The sequence below is a fragment of the Lepidochelys kempii genome, chromosome 2 (genome assembly GCF_965140265.1).
Source record: "Lepidochelys kempii isolate rLepKem1 chromosome 2, rLepKem1.hap2, whole genome shotgun sequence".
In the NCBI taxonomy this organism is placed as follows: domain Eukaryota; kingdom Metazoa; phylum Chordata; order Testudines; family Cheloniidae; genus Lepidochelys; species Lepidochelys kempii.
In genome coordinates, this window is record NC_133257.1 from 21272766 (window position 1) to 21295301 (window position 22536).

The 22536-nt window shown below is 40.2% G+C and overlaps 1 protein-coding gene across 1 annotated transcript in view; it reads right to left on the reverse strand.

The window, feature by feature from the left end:
- Window positions 1-22536, reverse strand: part of NSMCE2 (NSE2 (MMS21) homolog, SMC5-SMC6 complex SUMO ligase) — a 187754-nt gene that overhangs the window by 22109 nt on the left and 143109 nt on the right.

Sequence of the window (22536 nt, forward strand, 5' to 3'; positions counted from 1 at the left end):
AAAGAGATCTTCTACTTCACTGCCCAAAAATATGTTTTCTGTGAAAAAAATTCAATATATCACAAATGAGCAGATGAAAGCAAATGTACTAGTCACCTGACATCCCACTCGCTTCACAGATCTGAGTGCATTTATCATCCTATCACAAATTCTCCTCAGATGACATCTGATTTTTTTTTTATTTTTATCATTACTTTACACTCTTTTCAGAACTGCTTTATTTGAATCATTTCCTGGATGCCCAACCTTCATTACCAGGCATGATTTTAGCACTTAGGCTGCTGATCCACCTCACCATTCCTCACACTCATGTTACTGGTCCTTGCAATCCACTTACATATTAGCACCCTCCTTGCTCTTCTTTCTATTTTACCTAATTCTTTTCTCACAGCCCGAAGGCCTTACACATTTAATATTCCTCATCCTACTTTAGGGTCCGATTCTGTCACCATTTTTCATGTTGAGTAGTACCTACTCTTGAGTAGTCATTGATTTCAAGTGCAACTACTCACGGAGTAAGGTACTACTCAGTGTAAGTAAGGGTAACAGATACAGGCCCTTAGTTTTCATGATATTTCCCTTCCATGCAATCCAAAATACCCTTATTCTTCCTCTTCTGCCTCTCTGATCATTTCTCATCTTTCTGGAATTCAGTGGCTTTCTGTGTTTTACAACATCAGTGTAAAATTCTCTTCTTCAAGGCCCTACATAATTTCATCTTCTTCCCACATCTTTGATCCCTGTGCTCCTCTCAGTCCTCTCTCCTTAATCTTCCCTTCAAATCCAACTTCTATGTTTGGCTTCTTGCCTTCCACTATGCAGATCCTCATATTTGGAAGAATATCTCACTTCTCTGTCAAAGATCTCTTCTTCATTCCTTATTGTTATTATTTTTATTACTCTAGCCCCAACCAGGTTGTGATAGATAGATAGATCATCTCTGTCCCAAAGAGCTTACAAACTTTATTCAAGAGGTAAAGATACGTGAATCAAAAACAGGAGGGGGGGAGAGGGAATATGTTCTTTCATAGACTAGCTATATGCATAATTTGTAGGTATAGAGAATATTTTTGTTTTTCATTAATAAGCAGATCCGTTCATTACCAGCCCAGTCTTTATCAGCTGGGATGTTCTATAGCTGCTATGGCAGAAGTGAATTAAGGAAGGAGTTGCAGAAGGAGAGGGGGAATGATTTTACTATTTTTCCCCCTAAGAAGGGCATTTTTCACATAAGGGGCAGCACAGAAGAAAGTGCTAATAGGTGAAGCAGACAAGCAGATAATCAAGGGATGAAGCATTGCCAGAGTGCAGGGGGCAGCTGATGATTCAATGAATAGAGATGGTGGGGCAAAACTCTGAAGGGCCTTGAGGGTAATTCCTCCCTGGAACTAACTCTTCTGGAAATCCTATCTATTTTGTTTTTTTCACACACAATCTCTCCAGACCTTCCTTTGTGTGAACATATGTCCCGTTATTTTGCCTATCTTAGATTGTAAGCACTTTGGGACAGGGAATGCATCTGTCTTTATATCTGTAAAGAGTTGTGTAATTTTTTGGAAATATATAAGTTATCACTAATATTTATGCAGTAGATCAAGTGAGACCTCTTGGGCAACCACCAAATAGAGTTTGTCTGGGAGAGGGATTCTTTATAAGAACAATAATTACTGGAAATCTTGGGGTTAATATAAAGCGGTTCCTTAAAAGTTCCCTATCAGAGGTGACCTTTAGTGCAGACTGAACTGTTCAGTGGAACCCCAATTTAACCAACACCTCAGGGAATATCTAAAACTTTTGTAAACCTGTGAATTTAGATAATCAGCCTATCCCTAACTAGACCCCACCAGAAAGGGGCCACGTAGGAGCTTCAGTCCTAAGGGCTCCATAGGAGTAGGGCTTTAGTTAAGTGCAACCCTTGAGACATCTTTGGCTAACTGGGAGGTTTGCTCATTAGGAGTTGGTAAACTGAGGCAACATTGGGTAAATCTGTGTTGCATTATATTTATTGTTAAATGCCCTGTAGCTGATGTACTGACACAGCAGTAGTTCTTACAACATTCCTTATCTCAGTATTTCATGTTTTGACAACTATGATTGGGTGTAAACAAGCTTGCTTTTCCCCTGTATTTCTGCTAAGGTTCTGATGAAATGATTGCTTCTGCTGCCAATAAAATCAGAAAAGGAATGCCCATTTTTACTTCATTGGAGAATTTTAATGCAATGTACGGCCTTGATCCTGCAAAGAGTTACTCATGGGTTGACCTCTGTGACCATGAGAATTGTTGCATTTAAAGGGTCTCCATATGGACAAAGAGCTCACAGCAGGATGGAAGCCTATAGTTTGCATGTGCTGCTTTCATGGTTCCTACTGCATGACAGAAATTTTGTCATCTGTAGACCTGAAAGAAATTCAGACAAACAGGATTTCAGGAATATCTACCTAGATAAGGCCCATCTGTGCACTAAGAATCAGAGCTGAGTGAATTTTTTTGGACAAATAGTTTATTCACCAAAAAATGCCATTTCAGCCAAACAAACCCCCCTAATACCTTTCTTTTTTGAAGTTGAAATGTTTTGTCCTGATGTTTTTGAAATGAAACATTTCAACTTTTCATTTCAAAATAATGTTTCATTGTGAAGTTTAGCTAGATTATTTTAAAGAAAAAAAGGGATAAAAGAAGACCCAAAATGAAATGAAAAAAAATGAAAAAAAAAAAAAGAAAAGAAAAAAGTGAGGGTCAGATGAAACCCAAAAGACTTTTTTTTGGGGGGGGGGGTTGTTTCAGCAAGAAAAACTAAAACATTTTCATTTTGAGTTGACCCAAAACAAAACAATCAATTATTAACTCACCTCAACTAAGAATCAACGAATATCGGTGTGGGGTTGGCTAAGGTAGTACCTTCAGAATGGTGGGTGACTTTTATAGGGGGTATGTTCATGGAATCCCAGAGGAAATACTATAGTGCTCAGGCTGTACTGATAGGCACCAATACAGAACCCGAAGGAAAGGCAGACAGAGACAGACAGACTTTAAGGCAGTTGTGTACAGGAATCAGATAGTGACAATTTATTAAGTTAGGTATGAACCTCTAACACTAGAAACATCACCACATTCAGGCATTAGTCCTGCAAGGTTCTAAGCATGGGTGGACCACAGCCCACACAGGACAACTTGCAGGATCAGGACCTTTGCTGTTCATAACTTTAAACTGAGTTATTAACATTATAACATTGCAAAAGCCAATTTCTAAACAAAATCCTAGTTAGCACTGAAAATATCACACAGTCCCACTGCAGAGAAATGACACGGGACTCTAACTATGCATATAAAATATCCCAAGCAATGCTGCTGAACTAAATGCAACTAGCAATTTAAACAAAGCAAAATATTATTTGAAATGATAAAAACCCACTTTATCTGTGGCCAATATCAGACATAATGAGCTGAGCCTGTGGTGGTAATTATGACACAAGGAGATGTGTGGAAATGTAGAGTTATTAGCATTCAGAAAATTGCATTTAGAAACCTTATAATCAAAACATTACTTTACAAGTTAGACTGAAATACTAAAAAGGAATATGTTCAGGCAGGTCTTACATTCAGGACTTTTAATTTTCCCTTTGAAACTAAAAAAATAAATCAATTTCAATGGCTGGTTGGGTGGGTGGATCCTCCTGAAATGAATCAGACTTTTCATTCAGTTTTATGAAAGTCTGGCTTCAAGCATGACCTATCATCACTTTTTGCTGCAATCAATATACAATACAACGTCTACCATCCAGTACAATTTACAAGGTTCTGCTAATTCATCAGTGATGTTGGCTCTTTTTGGGAACACAGATCACAAGCTGGGGCTCTTTCCTGGAGCGTCTCTGTGTGGGGAGGAAGGGAGTTTAGTACAGAAGTGATGGTAAGTCTAGGTACAGGGGAATCTGGAATGTTCTTTGCTGTGGACACCAAGTCATAATTGTTAATTGGAGGTGTGTCCTGATTGCCACTACGGTATATTTTTATAAACTGAACCAAATACTTGGATTTTGCTGTGTAGTCAGAGTTAGTTTCTCTCCGAGGTGCCCATTAGTGACTGTATCCAGTTAAGAAGATATACTTGTTCTGCCTTTCTGTTTTAGGGTTTATTCTGCTGTCCATCACCATCAAATCTGAGTAGCTGCCATGTAAAGTTGAAAGCAATAACTAGGTCCTTAATGGATTTCATGGAATTTCTGTCACTTCCCCTTTGGGGGTAAAAATTCTTCTTAGGACAGAGTTGGATTTATTTTATGTATTTTTAGCAGGTCTGACAGAAAAAGCAAATTTTACAGGCAGATTACAGAAACAGGAAAAGCATGAAAAAAGCTAATTATCAAAACTGCTTGCTTAGTAGCTCATTGTGGAAAGCACCCAAAATTTAGCTACAGCGATTGCCTTCTTTGAATTGATTACAGTAGAAAATTCTTATCTCCTTTCCTGTTTCATGATTACATGGATACTGGTATGCACATAATAAAAGGTTTTGCCTTACTGTAAGGGCATTTTTGGATGTAAATATGCAACGAGTGTATTGTCAAGTGGTTCACAAAAAGCTCAACCTTCAATCCTTTTGAGAGTGCTTCATTAGCACACAGATAGCCACTTTGGAAATAGCTTGAGAGACATACAACTTTTACAAAGCTATCCACAGAACACTATTAATTCAGCATAGTTATATCACAGGTACAATCCATATCTTCTCTTTTGTCTTCTTGCTCTCTTTCTCCAGTGACCTCAATCACTCACGTGGCTTCTGTATGCCTTTGACTCTCAAATCTTCCTTTTTACTTTTGACCTGGTTCTCTTCATTTAATCTCTGTCTCAGCCTATTTTTCTAGCTGATACCTCTATGTCCCAGACACGTCACCATTAACATAAACTTAACACAGCCAAAATTGGATTCTTTGTGCCAGATTCTCTCATCTGGCCAAGTTGTGCACAGCAGAAGAGTAAGGAGACAAAGAAGGCTTTAAGCCACCTTTATATTCTCCCTATCCTGGGGCTAGTCAGGTGACAGACAAAAGTTAGAAAAGCCAAAAGGCTGCTCTGTCTTACACCTGGCTGCCCGTGTTCCCAGAGATTATTCCAAGCAGCTGGGTATGGACAAAGCAAAGGGATTCCTCAGCCATGTGCACTCTGGATCTGGGAGGGAGGTCGGTTACACTACCCAAGGAATCCCCTCTGCAGGGAGAACCTCAGGCCCTGAACCCTTTGGCTTTTATGGCTGCTTTATGCCACTAGAGTGGTAGCAAGGATCTGGCCCCTTATCTTTCTTCTCAAATGTTCTCACTCCTTCCATTCTCTGTCACTGGTGACAAGGCCGACGTGCTGTCATTCAGGCTGATAATCTGGCTGTACTCCTTGACTCCTCCCTCTCAGTTGACCTTTGAGCTCAGCCAATGACAAAACTAATGGGGAGAGGGAAGTAAGGGTGAGAGAGACTGTCCAGCAAGCATATATGGAAGATAAAGTCAGCAGGCAAGCAAAACAAAGTGAGAAGTGCTAGTGCAGAAGCAAAACAATGCAACTAAAACCAATAATTTTACAAAAAGAAAAGGAGTACTTGTGGCACCTTAGAGACTAAGTCTTAGACTTAGTCTCTAAGGTACCACAAGTACTCCTTTTCTTTTTGCGAATACAGACTAACATGGCTGTTACTCTGAAACCAATAATTTTACAATCTGTCTGCCTAAAGTTAGCTGCCTAAATATCGGTTTAGGAGCCTAAAAAAAATGGTCTGATTCTCTGCGGGCAGAACACCCACAAATTCCATTGGCTTGGGATCTCTGAGCGCACAGCACTTCCAAAAATCAGGGTGCTCTTTTATTCAAGTGGTTAAACAACGGTTTAGGAGCCAGTGAATGTCACTGTAGTGAATCTGTATCTCTTCTAAGAAATGGCCTTACCAATTACCTAATCTACTGAATGGGATTGTAACAGGATGGCCTGCCCTTTTAAGAACCAAGGGACCTGAAACAATTCATCAGACCCAGCTGGGAAGGGATCAGGTGTTTTCTATAAAGGGCTAAGAGAGCTCAGTTGGAGGAGCTGCAGGAAGAAGCTGGGCTCCTACAGTAGGCCCTGACATAGGAGGGACTGCGGGAGGCAAAGGGCAAAAAGCAAAAAGCCTTTTGGAGCTGCAGGTCAGGGGGGGCTGTGGAACTGTTTGTGTGTTTGATGTTTTGCCTAAGTTTTACTCTTGAAGAATAAAACTGCCTGGAAGGAGTCTTGGGTGTAGCAGTAAGTCCTTCCTAGGAAGGCCTGGAGATCCATCCTGGGTGAGAGGAAACTGAGGCAGCAGCAAGTTCACCATACTCTAAAAAATCTTGTACCAGAATACTATCTTCCTAACATCCCAAGGAACTTGCCAACAGAAGCAGCATCATTTAATGCCCAGAAAGAATATTATCAAACATCTTTCTGCTTTCACAAATCATCGTATTTTCACAGGGACAAAACAAATCCCTTTGTGCTGAATGTTTTTAAAAGGCAGTCATGGCAAAAAATAAACACTCAAAATAGCAGTACTGTCTTCAAACATTATGAAGTCACACATCATCAAAGTTTAGTTAGTCAATCTGCTTCAGAATCCTCTGAGGTAATATGTTTGAGGTTAACACAGACATTCTGCTCTCTGGCTGGTTATGTGACTTTGTCTCCACTGGAAAATGTAAACTTGACCTCCAAATTCTGCAGATAACTGTGAGTTTCAAACCAAGCACACATAGCTAGTTGTTGACACCAAGAAAGCTTTTCTGCCATGTAATCTGAAGAAAAATCCAACAATCCTTCTCTGTCTTCCTTTGAAAGTGGTTTTCTATTAAGTATGTAGTTTTTAAAATACAATTCCTCAATGTTTATCCTTTCTCATTACAAAAGATTACAAGTGTTGACCAGTTAAATCTGGATCTCATATCTTTTCTGGGCTAAAAACCATATTGTACCATAACTTACATTCTACTCTTCACACTGACCCTAATTTATGTAGTGGCTTCTGTTCTAAACAGTGCCAAATACTTCCTTTGTGTCCTTGGACAAGTCAATTTCTCACTCTTGGACTCCATTTTACATCTGTAAAATGGGAATCATAATACTTCCCAACCTCACAGGTTGTTGTGAGCACTTGGAGAGAAGCATTGATGATAGTAGTAGTAAGAAAAGTAGCTCTGCATTAACAAGGAGATGTACTGGATTATATGTGTGTGTGATATATATATATATATATATATATATATGTCCTTCCTAGGACTTTTTTGTCTCTGGTGTCTATATATATAAAATCATAGACATCAGAGACAAAAAAGTCCTAGGAAGGACACACATACACATAGGACTTTTTTGTCTCTGATGTCTATGATTCCAGAATTAGTGAGAATATAACAAATAAAAGCTCTAAGAGAAAATAAGACTGACTGTTTTTGAAGAGAGAAGGGAATTTGACATTAGCTAAGGAAAAGAAGCTTTTATCCAAAGCCCACTAAAGTCACTGGAAAGACTGCCACTGCTCTCAATGGGTTTTGGATCAGGCCAAAAGTTACATGAAGAATTGCAAAGGAAAATGTATTCTTGCTATACTTTCAAAAACTTAGTTAAAAAACGTTTGAGCTTCTTCTTAGCCTTTAAATATTTTTGCTTGTAATATAAATTAGACATTAATTATTCTTACTGATTCTTCCTGAAAGGATCTGCATTCAGCCAAATTTTTCTGACTAACCTCAGCAGGGCCATGAAATAATTTTTCTTTGCCAAGTGTGGATGCCTGCCAGAGAAAGCCAAATGGGAGTTAAGATTTTATTTAAACAAGCTTGTCAACTTCTGCAAGCTCCCTGAGTAGTTCTTTTTGACTTGATAATGACATTGTAAATCAGAGTATTGTGTGCTCTGTATGGGTTCAGTGTTTGTTACTCAGCTATTTTAAATATTGTATTGAGCATGGGACCAACAGTGCATCCCCTTGCCCTGTAGTAACTGGTAAAGAACAGGGTTCTCCAAATCAAATAAACTAATCATATTCGTGTTTTGACCCTCTAAAATTGTTTGTTTATATAACGGATGACCCCTGTTAGAGTTCCTGGACTGATGGCACAGCAGGGGTGAAGAGGAGGGAGGGGGCAACCATAATACTTTATATATTTCTTTAAATGTTTCATAAGGTTATTTCTGTGACATGCCAATAATTCATTTTTGACATGAATAAAAACTGATAAAATACCTGTGAGTATTTATACAATTGCTAAAGCAAATATGAATAAACTCACCAGGGATTCCTCACATCCCTAAAAGGAAGTAGCCTAACTACATTTATGCTACAAAATGTGCTCCCTTCAGTGAAACTTAGTTACCTTTGTTTGTCTTTAAAACATCAGAACTAAGACTCTTTTTTTTTAATGTTTCAAAATGTCTCCCTTTTCTGGTTAAAACAATGGAACCATTCCTGCCAGCCACCCCTTAATTCTTGTAGAAAACTTGGGAGAAACCCTGAATAATTCTGATAAGCCTCGGGTTTACAGAAGAGTGTCTAAATGTTGCTTACATGAAACATTACAGTTTACAGGAAAGAAAGGGAAATTCCCTTTGTTAGGATTGCACAATACATACCAATTATAAACTATAGCAGTATGATGTAAGGATATATTTTTATTTGGGTTTCTGCTGGCCATATTAACCACAAGGACAAAACTTTAGCAGCTTATACTGTACACAGCACCAGTGCCAGAAGTCAATTACACAGGCATCTGGCATTTACAGAAGTTTCTTAGTGTTATTATTATGTAATGAGATGTGTATACAAAAAGAAAAGAAAAGAAAATGACCAGATCCATACATTTAAAGTACAACTCCCACTGACTACAGCTGCAGCTGTGTGTGCTTAGCCCTTCTGTAAATCTGGCCCTGGCTGTCTGAAATTGTGCAACCAGCAAATGAGGAGCACACTCACTGGCCACTTGTGAAAAGTTTAGTTTAAGTGACATACCCAGTATCACACAGGAGATCTGAAGCAGGGGTTGGGAGAGAATCCAGTTCTCCAGGATGGCATGCAATGCCTTAACCCTGAATCCCATGTCTTAGTCACCGCACACCTTCCAATTTCTGCAACAAAAGAGGAAGGGACCCTACAACAGCCTCCTTCATTATACACCCTGATTTATTGCCTTAACACCATCCAACCTGTGTACTAAATGGGGGTGAACTACTTTCATTTTCCCCAAAAAACATAATGTATTGCAGATTATTTTAAAAACATAAGCAGAAATTCCAAAATATACTAAATATAATTAATGGAGTTGACACATACAATCAATAGAAAGCAAAAAGATATATCAAAACTAATAACATGAAAAAGTCAAACAGAGCACATCAACCAGCAAATTAAGGAGCAGATTCTACCACCATTATGCCTGTTGAAGACTACCATGCTGTCCCAGGAGTCTCACTGATATCAATGGGACTACAGATGGAGTTCATTGTGCACAAAAGAACATGGCCGGTAATAAAGTCATTGAAGGCTTTATAGATATTTCCCTTAAAAGTCTGTAGCAAGTGCCTGAGTTAATCTTTTCTATTCAAAAATGTATCTCTGCCCCACAGGGTGTGTGTGTCATCACCTTGGGGGGAAAAACACATCATAATGATTTTGAAGAAAACCAATTTACTTTAAGAGTAGCAGCCATGTTAGTCTCTATCCGTAAAAAGAAAAGGAGGTCTTGTGGCACCTTAGAGACTAACAAATTTATTAGAGCATAAGCTTTCATGAGCTACAGCTCACTTCATCGGATGCATACAGTGGAAAATATAGTGGGGAGATTTTATATAAACAGAGAACATGAAACAATGGGTGTTACCATACAGACTGTAACAAGAGAGATCAGGAAAGGTGAGCTACCAGGAGGAGAGCGGGGGTGGGGGGGGAAGAGGGGGAACCTTTTGTAGTGACAATCAAGGTGGGCCATTTCCAGCACTTTACAAGAACAGTAGGAGGAGAAATAAACAAGGGGAAATAGTTTTACTTTGTGTAATGACACATCCACTCCCAGTCTTTATTCAAGCCTAAGTTAATTGTATCCAGTTTGATGGTGTCTCCTGAATAGATATGTGGACAGAGTTGGCAACGGGCTTTGATGCAAGGATAGGTTCCTGAGTTAGTGTTTTTGTTGTGTGATGCGTGGTTGCTGGTGAGTATTTGCTTCAGGTTGGGGGGCTGTCTGTAAGCAAGGACTGGCCTGTCTCCCAAGATCTGGAAGAGTGATGGGTCATCCTTCAGGGTAGGTTGTAGATCCTTGATGATGCGTTGGAGAGGTTTTAGTTGGGGACTGAAGGTGATGGCTAGTGGCGTTCTGTTATTTTCTTTGTTGGGCCTGTCCTGTAGTAGGTAACTTCTGGGTACTCTTCTGGCTCTGTCAATCTGTTTCTTCAATTCAGCAGGTGGGTATTGTAATTGTAAGAACGCTTGATAGAGATCTTGTAGGTGTTTGTCTCTGTCTGAGGGGTTGGAGCAAATGTGGTTGTATCGTAAAGCTTGGCTGTAGACAATGGATCATGTGGTGTGGTCTGGATGAAAGCTGGAGGCATGCAGGTAAGTATAGCGGTCAGTAGGTTTCCGGTATATGGTGGTGTTTATGTCACCATCACTTATTAGCACCGTAGTGTCCAGGAAGTGGATCTCTTGTGTGGACTGGTCCAGGCTGAGGTTGATGGTGGGATGGAAATTGTTGAAATCATGGTGGAATTCCTCAAGGGCTTCTTTTCCATGGGTCCAGATGATGAAGATATCATCAATGTAGCGCAAGTAGAGTAGGGGCATTAGGGGATGAGAGCTGAGGAAGCATTGCTCTAAGTCAGCCATAAAGATGTTGGCATACTGTGGGGCCATGCGAGTACCCATAGCAGTACCACTGACTTGAAGATATACATTGTCCCCAAATGTGAAATAGTTATGGGTGAGGACAAAGTCACAAAGTTCAGCCATCAGGTTTGCCATGACATTATCGGGGATACTGTTCCTGATGGCTTGTAGTCCATCTTTGTGTGGAATGTTGGTGTAGAGGGCTTCTACATCCATAGTGGCCAGGATGGTATTTTCAGGAAGATCACCGATGGATTGTAGTTTCCTCAGGAAGTCAGTGGTGTCTCGAAGATAGCTGGGAGTGCTAGTAGCGTAGGGCCTCAGGAGGGAGTCTACATAGCCAGACAGTCCTGCTGTCAGGATGCCAATGCCTGAGGGGATGGGGTGTACAGGATTTCCAGGTTTATGGATCTTGGGTAGCAGATAGAATGCCCCTGGTTGGGGTTCTAGGGGTGTGTCTGTGTGGATTTGTTCTTGTGCTTTTTCAGGGAGTTTCTTGAGCAGATGGTGTTGTTTCTTTTGGTAACCCTCAGTGGGATCAGAGGGTAATGGCTTCTAGAAAGTGGTGTTGGAGAGCTGCCTAGCAGCCTCTTGTTTGTATTCTGACCTATTCATGATGATGACAGCACCTCCTTTGTCAGCCTTTTTGTTTATGATGTCAGAGTTGTTTCTGAGGCTGTGGATGGCATTGTGGATGGTCTAAACACATCAGCAACACTATCAGAGGCTCGTTCACCTGCACATCTACCAATGTGATATATGCCATCATGTGCCAGCAATGCCCCTCTGCCATGTACATTGGCCAAACTGGACAGTCTCTACATAAAAGAATAAATGGGCACAAATCAGACGTCAAGAATTATAACATTCAAAAACCAGTCGGAGAACACTTCAATCTCTTTGGTCACTCGATTACAGACCAAAAAGTGGCAATTCTTCAACAAAAAAACTTCAAAAACAGACTCCAAGGAGAGACTGCTGAACTGGAATTAATTTGCAAACTGGATACAATTAACTTAGGCTTGAATAAAGACTGGGAGTGGATGTGTCATTACACAAAGTAAAACTATTTCCCCTTGTTTATTTCTCCTCCTACTGTTCTTGTAAAGTGCTGGAAATGGCCCACCTTGATTGTCACTACAAAAGGTTCCCCCCCTCCCCGCTCTCCTCCTGGTAATAGCTCACCTTTCCTGATCACTCTTGTTACAGTCTGTATGGTAACACCCATTGTTTCATGTTCTCTGTTTATATAAAATCTCCCCACTATATTTTCCACTGTATGCATCCGATGAAGTGAGCTGTAGCTCATGAAAGCTTATGCTCTAATAAATTTGTTAGTCTCTAAGGTGCCACAAGTACTCCTTTTCAATTTACTTTAAGTAGCTAAAAATACGAGTATTGTCCCAGAATGTTGTCAAGATTTTCTAGATCCCACTTAAAATTCAATTAGTCACAAACCACTTTGAGCACATACTGAGAACACAGAAAGGACGTGAAACTCCACTTGCAAGTATTTGTGAAATGACACTGTGCTGGGAGTTTAACGAAACTGTTGAAAATGAGTAAATGGAACATGATAGCACTAGGGTTCTCTATTTTCATCAAATCTTGTGAATCTAAAAAATAAACTGAGAAATTATATTCACAGCTGAGTGTATTTACCTATAGAACATACAATCTGCTTTTTGCTTGATAAGCTCTAAATCTGGATCTTCCAGTCACCATTTTTTTTACTAAATCCAAAACATTGCATCAAACTAACACTTAATCTGTATGGTCCTGATTCAGGCAGATACTTAAGCATATGTGAACTTTAAGCACATATGTAACTACACTCACTTTATGAATCAAGGCCCATTTTAATGAAGTATGTAATATCAAGTCGAAGTTGATTCCTACAGGCAAATGAATAAAAGGTTATTCATTTTTTTCCATTCTTTTTCTTTTCCAACCTTTAAACAACCAAAAGAAGGATGGGAAGAGGAGAAATACACACTGTCAACAATTTCACCAGGAGAACCACTAAAGCAAACTGTTTTATGGTTAAGGCTCTGGATTAGGAGATCTGGTCTCTGCCACAGACTTCATGTGACCTTTGGGAAGTCATTTAAGCTCTCTGTGTCTCATTTCCCTAGCTGTAAAATTGGGATAACACCCTTTAACCTCTCTATTTAGACCAGGGGTGGGCAAACTTTTTGGCCCAAGGGCCACATCGGGGTGCAAAACTGTACGGAGGGCTGGGTTGGGAAGGCTGTGCCTCCCGAAACAGCCTGGCCCTAGCCTCCTATCCACTCCCTCCCACATCCCATCCCCTGACCGCACCCCTCAGAACCTCCCACCCATCCAACCCCCCTGCTTCTTGTCCCCTGACTGCCCCCTCCCGGGACCTCCGCCCCTAAACACCCCCCGGGACCCCACCCCCTATCTAACCCCCCCGCTCCCCGCCTCGACTGCCCCGTCCCCCAGAAACTCTGCCCTATCCAACCGCCCCGTTCACCGTCCCTTGATTGCCCCCCCCAGAACCTCCGCCCCATCCAACCATCCCCTGCTCCCTGTCCCCTGACTGTCCCCCAGGACTCCCTGTCCCTTATCCAACCCCCCCCCGGCCCTGGCTCCTTACCATGCCGCTCAGAGCAGTATGTCTGGCTGCCGTGCTGCCCGGCCGGAGCCAGACACACTGCCGCACTGCCCTGCATGAGCGCTGCCCGCATGGCGGCGGAGGAACGGGGACAGGAGGGGAGGGACCGGGGGCTAGCCTCCCAGGCCAGGAGCTCTGGGGCTGATCAGGACGGTCCCGCGGGCTGGATGTGGCCGTAGTTTGCCCACCTCTGATTTAGACTGTAAGTATCTTGGGGCAGGGACTGTCTCTTACTATGTGCATGTGCATAGCCCAGCATGATTGGACTCCAGTCTGGGTTGAAGTCTCTAGGTACTGCCAGAACACATATGTAAATTAGAATACTGCAATTGTGACTGCATATCTGGGGTGGGGAAAGGACTCGACAAAAGACATAATAAGAACATTCCTTGCAGGAAGGAATAGTTCAGTGGTTTGCGCATTGGCCTGCTAAACCCAGGGTTGTGAGTTCAATCCTTGAGGGGGCCATTTGGGATCTGGGGCAAAAATTGGTGATTGGTCCCGCTTTGAGCAGGGGGTTGGACTAGATGACCTCCTGAGGTCCCTTCCTACCCTGATATTCTATGATTCTATGAACAGCAACATAATCACACAGCAAGAAATACTGAAAACAATCTTAAGGGTTTGTCAGAAAACTATAGGTTTGGGGTCTTTAAGAATATAGCTATTAGCCAGAGTACTGAAGTATAGAATACTGACAGCACAAATAGGATTATTTCTAAAGCTCAAAGCTTTTATATTGTTTCCAATTTTGAAAATAAAACCTAGGATGCTAGATAATTTTCTTGAGTGTACAGTTTGAAAAGCTTCACTCATAAGCCTTTTAAAAACAACATATTAAATGTTAACGTTTCCCACTTTCCATCCTCCAAAGTCTCCCATAATGTAGTGAAGTTTTAAAAATGTCAGTTAAAGGTTCACTTATTTCCATGCTAATTTCCTTTAAAACTTGTGACTCAGCATGTCATTTCAACCAATTACTCTGTGTACTTTAAGTGCCTCTAACCCTTTCATAACCAAGTCTTAACTGTACACTATCTAGCTTGCTTTCTGTCACCCATGGAAAAGCCATCACTGAATTGGAGGTGATCATTATCCTGTTACTCATCTCCGGCCTCCCTCCCAAAACACAAGGCACCTATCTACTCTAAAACACTATGCTCTCTCCTCCTTTATCTCCTACTCATATTTTAAAAATCATTATCAATAGTTCTGATGTTTGCTGCAATATGCCTTGTATTATGTGCAGCTCCTCCAAACACCTTTTTGACTAATTTCTGCTTTTTAATTTTTTATATAACTCTCACAGGTCAAGATGTTCACAAATGACCCAACATCACTAGTGCCTCCATTCTAGGGTGCCAAACCTGAAACACTTTAAGGGGGCCTGATCTTCAGATGTGGTGCTGAGCATTCATGCTCTGAGAATCAGGGCATGTAAGGTGTTTCAAGTTGGACATGCAAAATGAGACATCCAAAACCACTAATCACTTTTGAAAATCTTGTTCACAAACTTCTCCCTCTTCAGGTTCTGTTTTTTTTTAAAAGGACTTGTTTCAATTTTTTAAACATTTTTTCTGTTTCCCCATTTAATTGCACTGGTTTCTGTCATCTGTTTAGCATTTTTTACTTGAATAGGAGGAATTTAAAGTATATTTCTCAAGTTTACTTTTGGCCTCAGTATCATCTGGTAACAAATTTTTGAAGGGAAAAATGGGTATTTATTTGCATCAATTTTAATTGTGATGTTCTTTAACTTAATTGTCCTAGAATTATTATGAGTAAGAACAAGCAGGAATGCCCAGTTTACATTCTCTACACAGTTCATTATTTCACAGCTCTCTCTTATGTCACCTTCTTCCTAAACTATATGACCCTAATCTTAATTTCTCCTCGGATGTCTCTAATAATTTTTGTTGCCCTTCCCCAGAACCTCTCCATTATGGCTATATTCTTCTGAAGATGAGGACACAATAGGGATGTACAATTTGTTTATTATTCTTGCTTTATTCATTTCTCAATACAGTCTAACATCTTGTTTGGTTTTTTCTTCCACTGCTGTGCTGGGACCCATAAAGGGGATCTCATCATCTTGGTTATCCCCGGCCTCAGTTTTCCTAGCACAGTGAGGCAACATTTAGCTAGCAGGGGGAAACTTAAACCCCAGGAAAGCCTCTCAGGTGCTCAAGGGGAAAAAAGATTGTATCCAGTTAGCAGAGTCTTATATAAGACAGCCTGTATGGGACTGCAGGCAGCTGCTGGAAAAACCAGTGCTCCACTTACTAAAAGGGATTTTTCAGGAATGTGTGTGTAGTTTGATTTAATCCTTTGCATTGTAGACTCTATTTGACTAAACAGCATAAAATGAAGACCTTGTTTTGAAGTTTATATTATGCTGGCTGAAAAAAAATCAGCAAGCCTCTTTATATGCTTTCATTTCAGTTTTGCGTGCACTGTGCATGCTGACACACCCCTTCAATCTTACCCCCTCAAGTAGTTAGATTTAATCTGCCACAATGCTACCCAGCTGCTTAGTGCTGTTCCTTGTCTTTTCTAGTCTTGCTTATCCTAAATAATTTCTTATGTTCTGTTTACCTTTCCAATTCCCACCAGATCATTAACAAAGATAGTAAGCACTTTTTCTGACTGGATCTTTATATCATCAGATTTTGTGGTGTGCGACAAGAAAATAAATTAATTCCATATTTACTCTGTATGTCTATTGAAAACACCCTCTTATTTATAAGATTCAGCAGCATCTAAGATATTCACTTCCTGAAGAGAAACATTTTAAAGGCTCCACTCTGAAATGTCTGACAAGTTGCCAACAATCTAATTTTTAAAAATTCAAATAAAGCAGGGATGAAATCTCTATTCATTGAAGGCCTTATTCGAGGAGAAAGATGAATTTTAAAGGGGTTCCCATGGACTAATGTGCTACTCAGCATGAGTGAGGATGGCAGAATCTGGGCCTAGATACGTTTTCATGTCTTCAGGGATATCAGGTCATAGACTGCCCAGGGAAAAAAGGATAAGGTACGTAAAGAAGAAGGATGGTTCAGTGATTAGGGTACTAGCCTAGGACTCAGGAGACGGAGGTTTAATTCCCTGTTTTGTCACAGATTTCCCGAGAGATCCTAGGCAAGTTGCTTAGTCTCTTTGTGCCTCAGTTGACCATCTGTATAATAGGTATAATAGCACTGTGCTACTTCACAGGCGTGTTACGAGGATAAATACACCAACAAGGGAATATCAGCATGGCATCCCTCTTAAAGATTAACAGAGATAAGCATTTTTGCATTGGAAACAGAATCAAAGATTTTCTGCCAGAATATTACTGTCATTACATTCCAAACACATTTGATTTATTATACTCCCTGCTGCTCCCATTGAAACTCCCCTTTCCAGCAGGCATGCAGTCAATATTACATTAAGTCTTTCCAACAGCTTGCTGTGCTGGCTATTTATAGTAAATATTTAAATATTGAACAGAAAAATAAAATTATATACATGAACATTATTTGGAAGCTATTGATCTAATGCAGTTGGGTCTACACTTTTGTACAGTAGCTGCAGCACAATGCAGAATTAACTTATGAGTCACGTTTCCTTTATTTTTAGTATCTGTTCCACACTTCATCACTGACTGAAATGTGTGAATTTATTCTGCTCTTACTTCCTAGAATCTCACAGAGAAGTGAAGCTGAGTGAGTTTTATAAATTATTTAGTTGCTAGTGCTGAAGTCAGTTGTCACATTAGCTATTTAAAAAGTTCTCTTTCTATGAACTCCCCCATTTATGTGAGCAGATTTTGCAGTTTGATCACCATATTTTCAGTTTGTTGGAAAACCGCATATCTAAATGGTGCTTAGATATCATGGTGACAAGATCATTAGAAAGGCATACATAGGCTGGATAGAGTCCTGAAGTCTCAAAATCTCACCCCCTGCTAAAAAGGAATATATGTATATATATTAGGGCTGTCAAGCGATTAAAAAAATTAATCACGATTAATCGAGCAATTAAAAAATCAATCAATTAATCACGCGATTAATTGCGCTGTTAAACATTAATAAATAAAATACCATTTATTTAAATATTTGTGGATGTTTTCTACATTTTCAAATATATTGTTTTCAATTACAACACAGAATACAAAGTATACAGTGCTCAGTTTATTTTTATTACAAATATTTGCACTGTAAAAAACAAAAGAAATAGCATTTTTCAATTTACCTCATACAAGTACTGTAATGCAATCTCTTTATCATGAAAGTTGAACTTAAAAGTTTAGAATTATGTACAAAAAACCACTGCATTCAAACATAAAACAATGTAAAACTTTAGAGTCTACCAGCCAACTCAGTCCTACTTCTTGTTCAGACAGTCGCTCAGACAAACAAGTTTGTATACATTTGTAGGAGACAATGCTCCCCTCTTCTTGTTTACAATGTCACCTGAAAATGAGAACAACCATTCGCAGGGCACTGTTGTAGCTGCGTTACAAGATATTTACATGCCAGGTGCACTAAAGATTCATATATCTCTTCATGCTTCATCCCCCATTCCAGAGGACATGCATCCAGGCTGATGATGGGTTCTGCCAGAAAACAATCCAAAGCAGTGCAGATGGACGCATGTTCATTTTCATTATCTGAGTCAGATGCCACCAGCAGAAGGTTGATTTTCTTTTTTGCGTGGTTCGGGTTCTGTAGTTTCTGCATCGGAGTGTTGCTCTTTTAAGACTTCTGAAAGCATGCTCCACACCCCGTCCTTCTCAGATTTTGGAAGGCACTTCAGATTCTTAAACCTTGAGTCGAGTGATGTAGCTATCTTTAGAAATCTCACATTGGTACCTTTTTTGTGTTTTGTCAAATCTGCAGTGAAAGTGTTCTTAAAACAAACAACATGTGCTGGGGCATCATCCAAGACTGCTATAACATGAAATATATGGCAGAATGTGGGTAAAACAGAGCAGGAGATATACAATTCTCCCCCAAGGAGATCAGTCACAAATTTAATTAACACTTTTTTTTTTTTAACAAGCATCATTTTATGGTGACATTGTAAATAAGAATGGGGCAGCATTATCTCCTGTAAGGTAGGCAAACTTGTTTGTCTTATTTCAGAGTAGCAGCCGTGTTAGTCTGTATTCGCCAAAAGGAAAGGAGTACTTCTGGCACCTTAGAGACTAAATTGGTTAGTCTCTAAGGTGCCACAAGTACTCCTTTTCTTTTTGTTTGTCTTAGCGATTGGCTGAACAAGAAGTAGGACTGAGTGGGCATGCAGGCTCTAAAGTTTTACACTGTTTTGTTTTTGAGTGCAGTTATGTCATTAAAAAAAATCTACTTTTGTAAGTTACACTTTCATGATAAAGAGATTGCATAACAGTACTTACGTGAGGTGAACTGAAAAATACTATTTTGTTTGTTTATCATTTTTGCAGTGCAAATATTTGTAATAAAAAGAATATATAATGTGAGCACTGTACACTTTCAAAGTAACAGCCGTGTTAGTCTGTATTCGCAAAAAGAAAAGGAGTACTTGTGGCACCTTAGAGACTAACCAATTTATTTGAGCATGAGCTTTCGTGAGCTACAGCTCACTTCATCAGATGAAGTGAGCTGTAGCTCACGAAAGCTCATGCTCAGATAAATTGGTTAGTCTCTAAGGTGCCACAAGTACTCCTTTTCTTTTCACTGTACACTTTGTATTCTGTGTTGTAATTGAAATAAATGTATTTGAAAATGTAGAAAAACATCCAAAAATATTTAATAAAGTTCAATTGGTATTCTATTGTTTAACTGTACAATGAAAATTGTGATTAATCACGATTAATTTTTTAAATCACGATTAATTTTTTTGAGTTAATTGCGTGAGTTAATTGTGATTAATTGACAGCCCTAATACAGATATATAAATATTATTCGGGAGCTCAACAACATACAATGGAATTTACCCTGCATCCTGTCAAATATCCTGCAGGATGGTTGGAATTTGAAGGCTTCAAGACTATAAAGTAATTAGGATGTAATCTATCTTCAACAGCAGCAAATTGAGAGCAACAGCTTGTGGTACTGCAACCCCCATTTTCATCATGGACTTTTAGCATTCTAACTTGCACCTCTTGTTTCCTTTCTAAAATTGTTAGTTTAATGTATTTCATGCTAATTGTCCCAAAATAGTAAAATTGCAATCATTTGACAATTTAAGATGTCATAGTAGGTGTGACACCCTGACACCCTAATATTCACCCCTGTCGTGTAATTAGGATATGTTTTGTACAAAGTATGTCTTGTGAGGTATCATTGTACAAGTCTTGATCTGCTAGGCATTGATATCTTGTTGGATGGTGTGTGCTATCATCGTATGTGAAGTTAGGAAGTTTGGCTACGTACGTGCTACTGAAACATGTTGTGAGGTTGAAACCTCCCACAAGGAGCTTTTCAGGTACAACAGTAAAAAGGCCAAACAATGTGAAGGAAATTCACACAAGCACAAGGATTACCCTAGGAACTGTGTACAACAGAAACCGCTCGGAGCTAGCACTACACAATGGGAACTGTTTGACCCAGATCACAGCAAAAGGGCTTTCCAGCAAGTGGGAAGAAGATCTAAAAGGGGGACAATGACATCACGAGGGGACCTCACTCTCCCTGCAACAACACATCTGCCATCTACACTGGCAATTGAACGACAAAACTTTTGTCTTTCAGAGGTGTTAAATCTCCCCTCCCTGAAAGACAAAAGACAAGTGCCAGTGTGAATAGCGTGTTGTCAGCAGGAGTGCTCTCCTACCGACAAAGCTAAACCCACTCATTGGGGGTAGAAGTTTTGTGTCAGCAGGAGAGACAACAAACAGCGGCTACACTGCACGACTTTTAGCAGCATGGCTGTGGCGACAAAGCCATGTCACTAAAAGCTGTCTAGTGCAGACAAAACTCTGGAAACACCTGAGGGCAAAGGCTGAACTGTGGGAAGTGATGGTCCCATGCTAGAAGGATTGTTAGCCTGTGTATGAAAACCTGGGAAAGCCAAGGCAACTTGTGCCTGAAGAATCTACCAGCCTGCTTATCACTCAGGGTGAGAATTTGCTAATTTGTATCCTACCTATCTAGTGTGTTAACCTCAGTTTGCAGGTTTTGTTTATTTACTAAGGTAATCTGCTTTGATCTGTTTGCTATCACTTATAATCACTTAAAATCTGTCTTTTGTAGTTAATAAACTTGTTTTAGTTTTCTTTAAAACCAGTGTGTGGAATTCATAACTGGGGAGCAAAAAGCTGTGCATATCTCTCTCCACATTGAGGGAGAGGGCAAATTTTATGAGCTACTGTACTGTTCTCTGTGCAGTGCAAGATGGTATAATTTTGGCTTTACACTCCAGAGAGGTATGTGCACTTGAGTAACTGGGCAGTTCCTTAGCTGAGCCTTCCCATGCAGAGCTGATCTCAGCGTCTGTGTGTTTCTGCAGTTGTGTGTGTCCCTATCTGTAAGTGTGCTGGTAAAGTGCAGTCTGAAGCCTGGGGAAGGGCTTGATAGACTGCACAGCTGTACAGTCTTAAGGGAACCCAGGCTGGTGGGTCAGGCAGGCGCAGTGGTACCCCAATACATCAGGTGGCACCCCGAAGGGGGGGCAACCCATCACAGTAGGCTGCCTAATTAGCAGGTGGTACATGAATGCATACCTCTAGGATGAAGCTAAAAAAGGTCTCAAGTATTTAGGTGCTCAGACACTGATCATAAGCACCAGTACAAAAGCCAAAGAGAGGTAAAAATACAGCCAATGTCAACTTTATTACAGCCTTTTAGAAATCAACAGTGTAATCTTACAGTCAATCTTCATACACGCCTACTGTAAAGAATTGGAGTAATATGCCCATAGGTGTGCTCAAACCAGTGAACAGCTGTGTTGCTGGATTCTGAACATACTGCAAGCAATGGAAAAGTCCTCCTCTGAGCACTGATAAGAGGAAATTACAATAATCAAGCCTTGTGGTCATGAGGGATATTCTGTTACTGTGATGTGATCGCAGGCTAAACAAAGGATAGGTATACAAACTGAGCAACTATAAAAAATATTTCAGAACACATCCAACACATGGGGTTTTCTGTGAGATGGGCATGGTTGAAAGAGATGCTAAAACTCTTAACGTGGCTTCATTACCTATGGACAAATCCTCTTAATAAACAAGGAGATAAATATGGAGCAAACCTCCCATGTCAACAACCTTTACTCCAGCAGTAACACCTCAATTTCCCAAGGATCAAGAAGAAGGAAGCTGCAACACAGCCAGCTTGCAATATCATCCCATCATTTCTTCATGATAGATGCTGAACTTGCAGGTTCTCCTGAGCACCGAGACACTGATGTGTATCACCAGCCCACTGATGAGGCTCTCTTCCATGTTCAGAAGCGCTATCTCCAAGAGGCATCATATTGAGCAACATGGGAGACAGAATATAGCCTCGAGGGTTGCTGCATTTCAAAATCTTTGGTGATGACACATAAACTGTCTGTCAGCACCAAATGAACCATTTCTCAGGAATGACTGCTACCACTAAGCAGTAGTTCTTGACACAGCAGCAATGTCCCTTATTCACCAAACCAATGAACTTATGGTCAGATTTTTTTTTTTTTTACATATGCAGCACATCCACAGTGGCTAGCAGACCTAGATCTAAAAGTAAAAGAAATTAATGAATGACCATAATACATGTGGGATCAAAACAAAAGGAATTTGTCAGGATTTGGGCTGTAACCTTTTCAGAACGGCATTGGTGTCCAAGCGCACAAGGAACTGAAAAAACAAAATGTTCCCTATCTCCTTCCCCAAGAAGGGAAGGTTAGAGACAATGGTTGAAATCCTGGCTCCACTGAAGTCAATGGCAAAACTCCCATTGACTTAAATGGGGCCAGGATTTCACCTTAGGTTGTTAACTGTCAGGAAACCTAGTATCAAGTATGCTGGTGACCCTTGAAACCTGTGACAACAGCTGAGCATGACAAAGCAATCTTCAGAT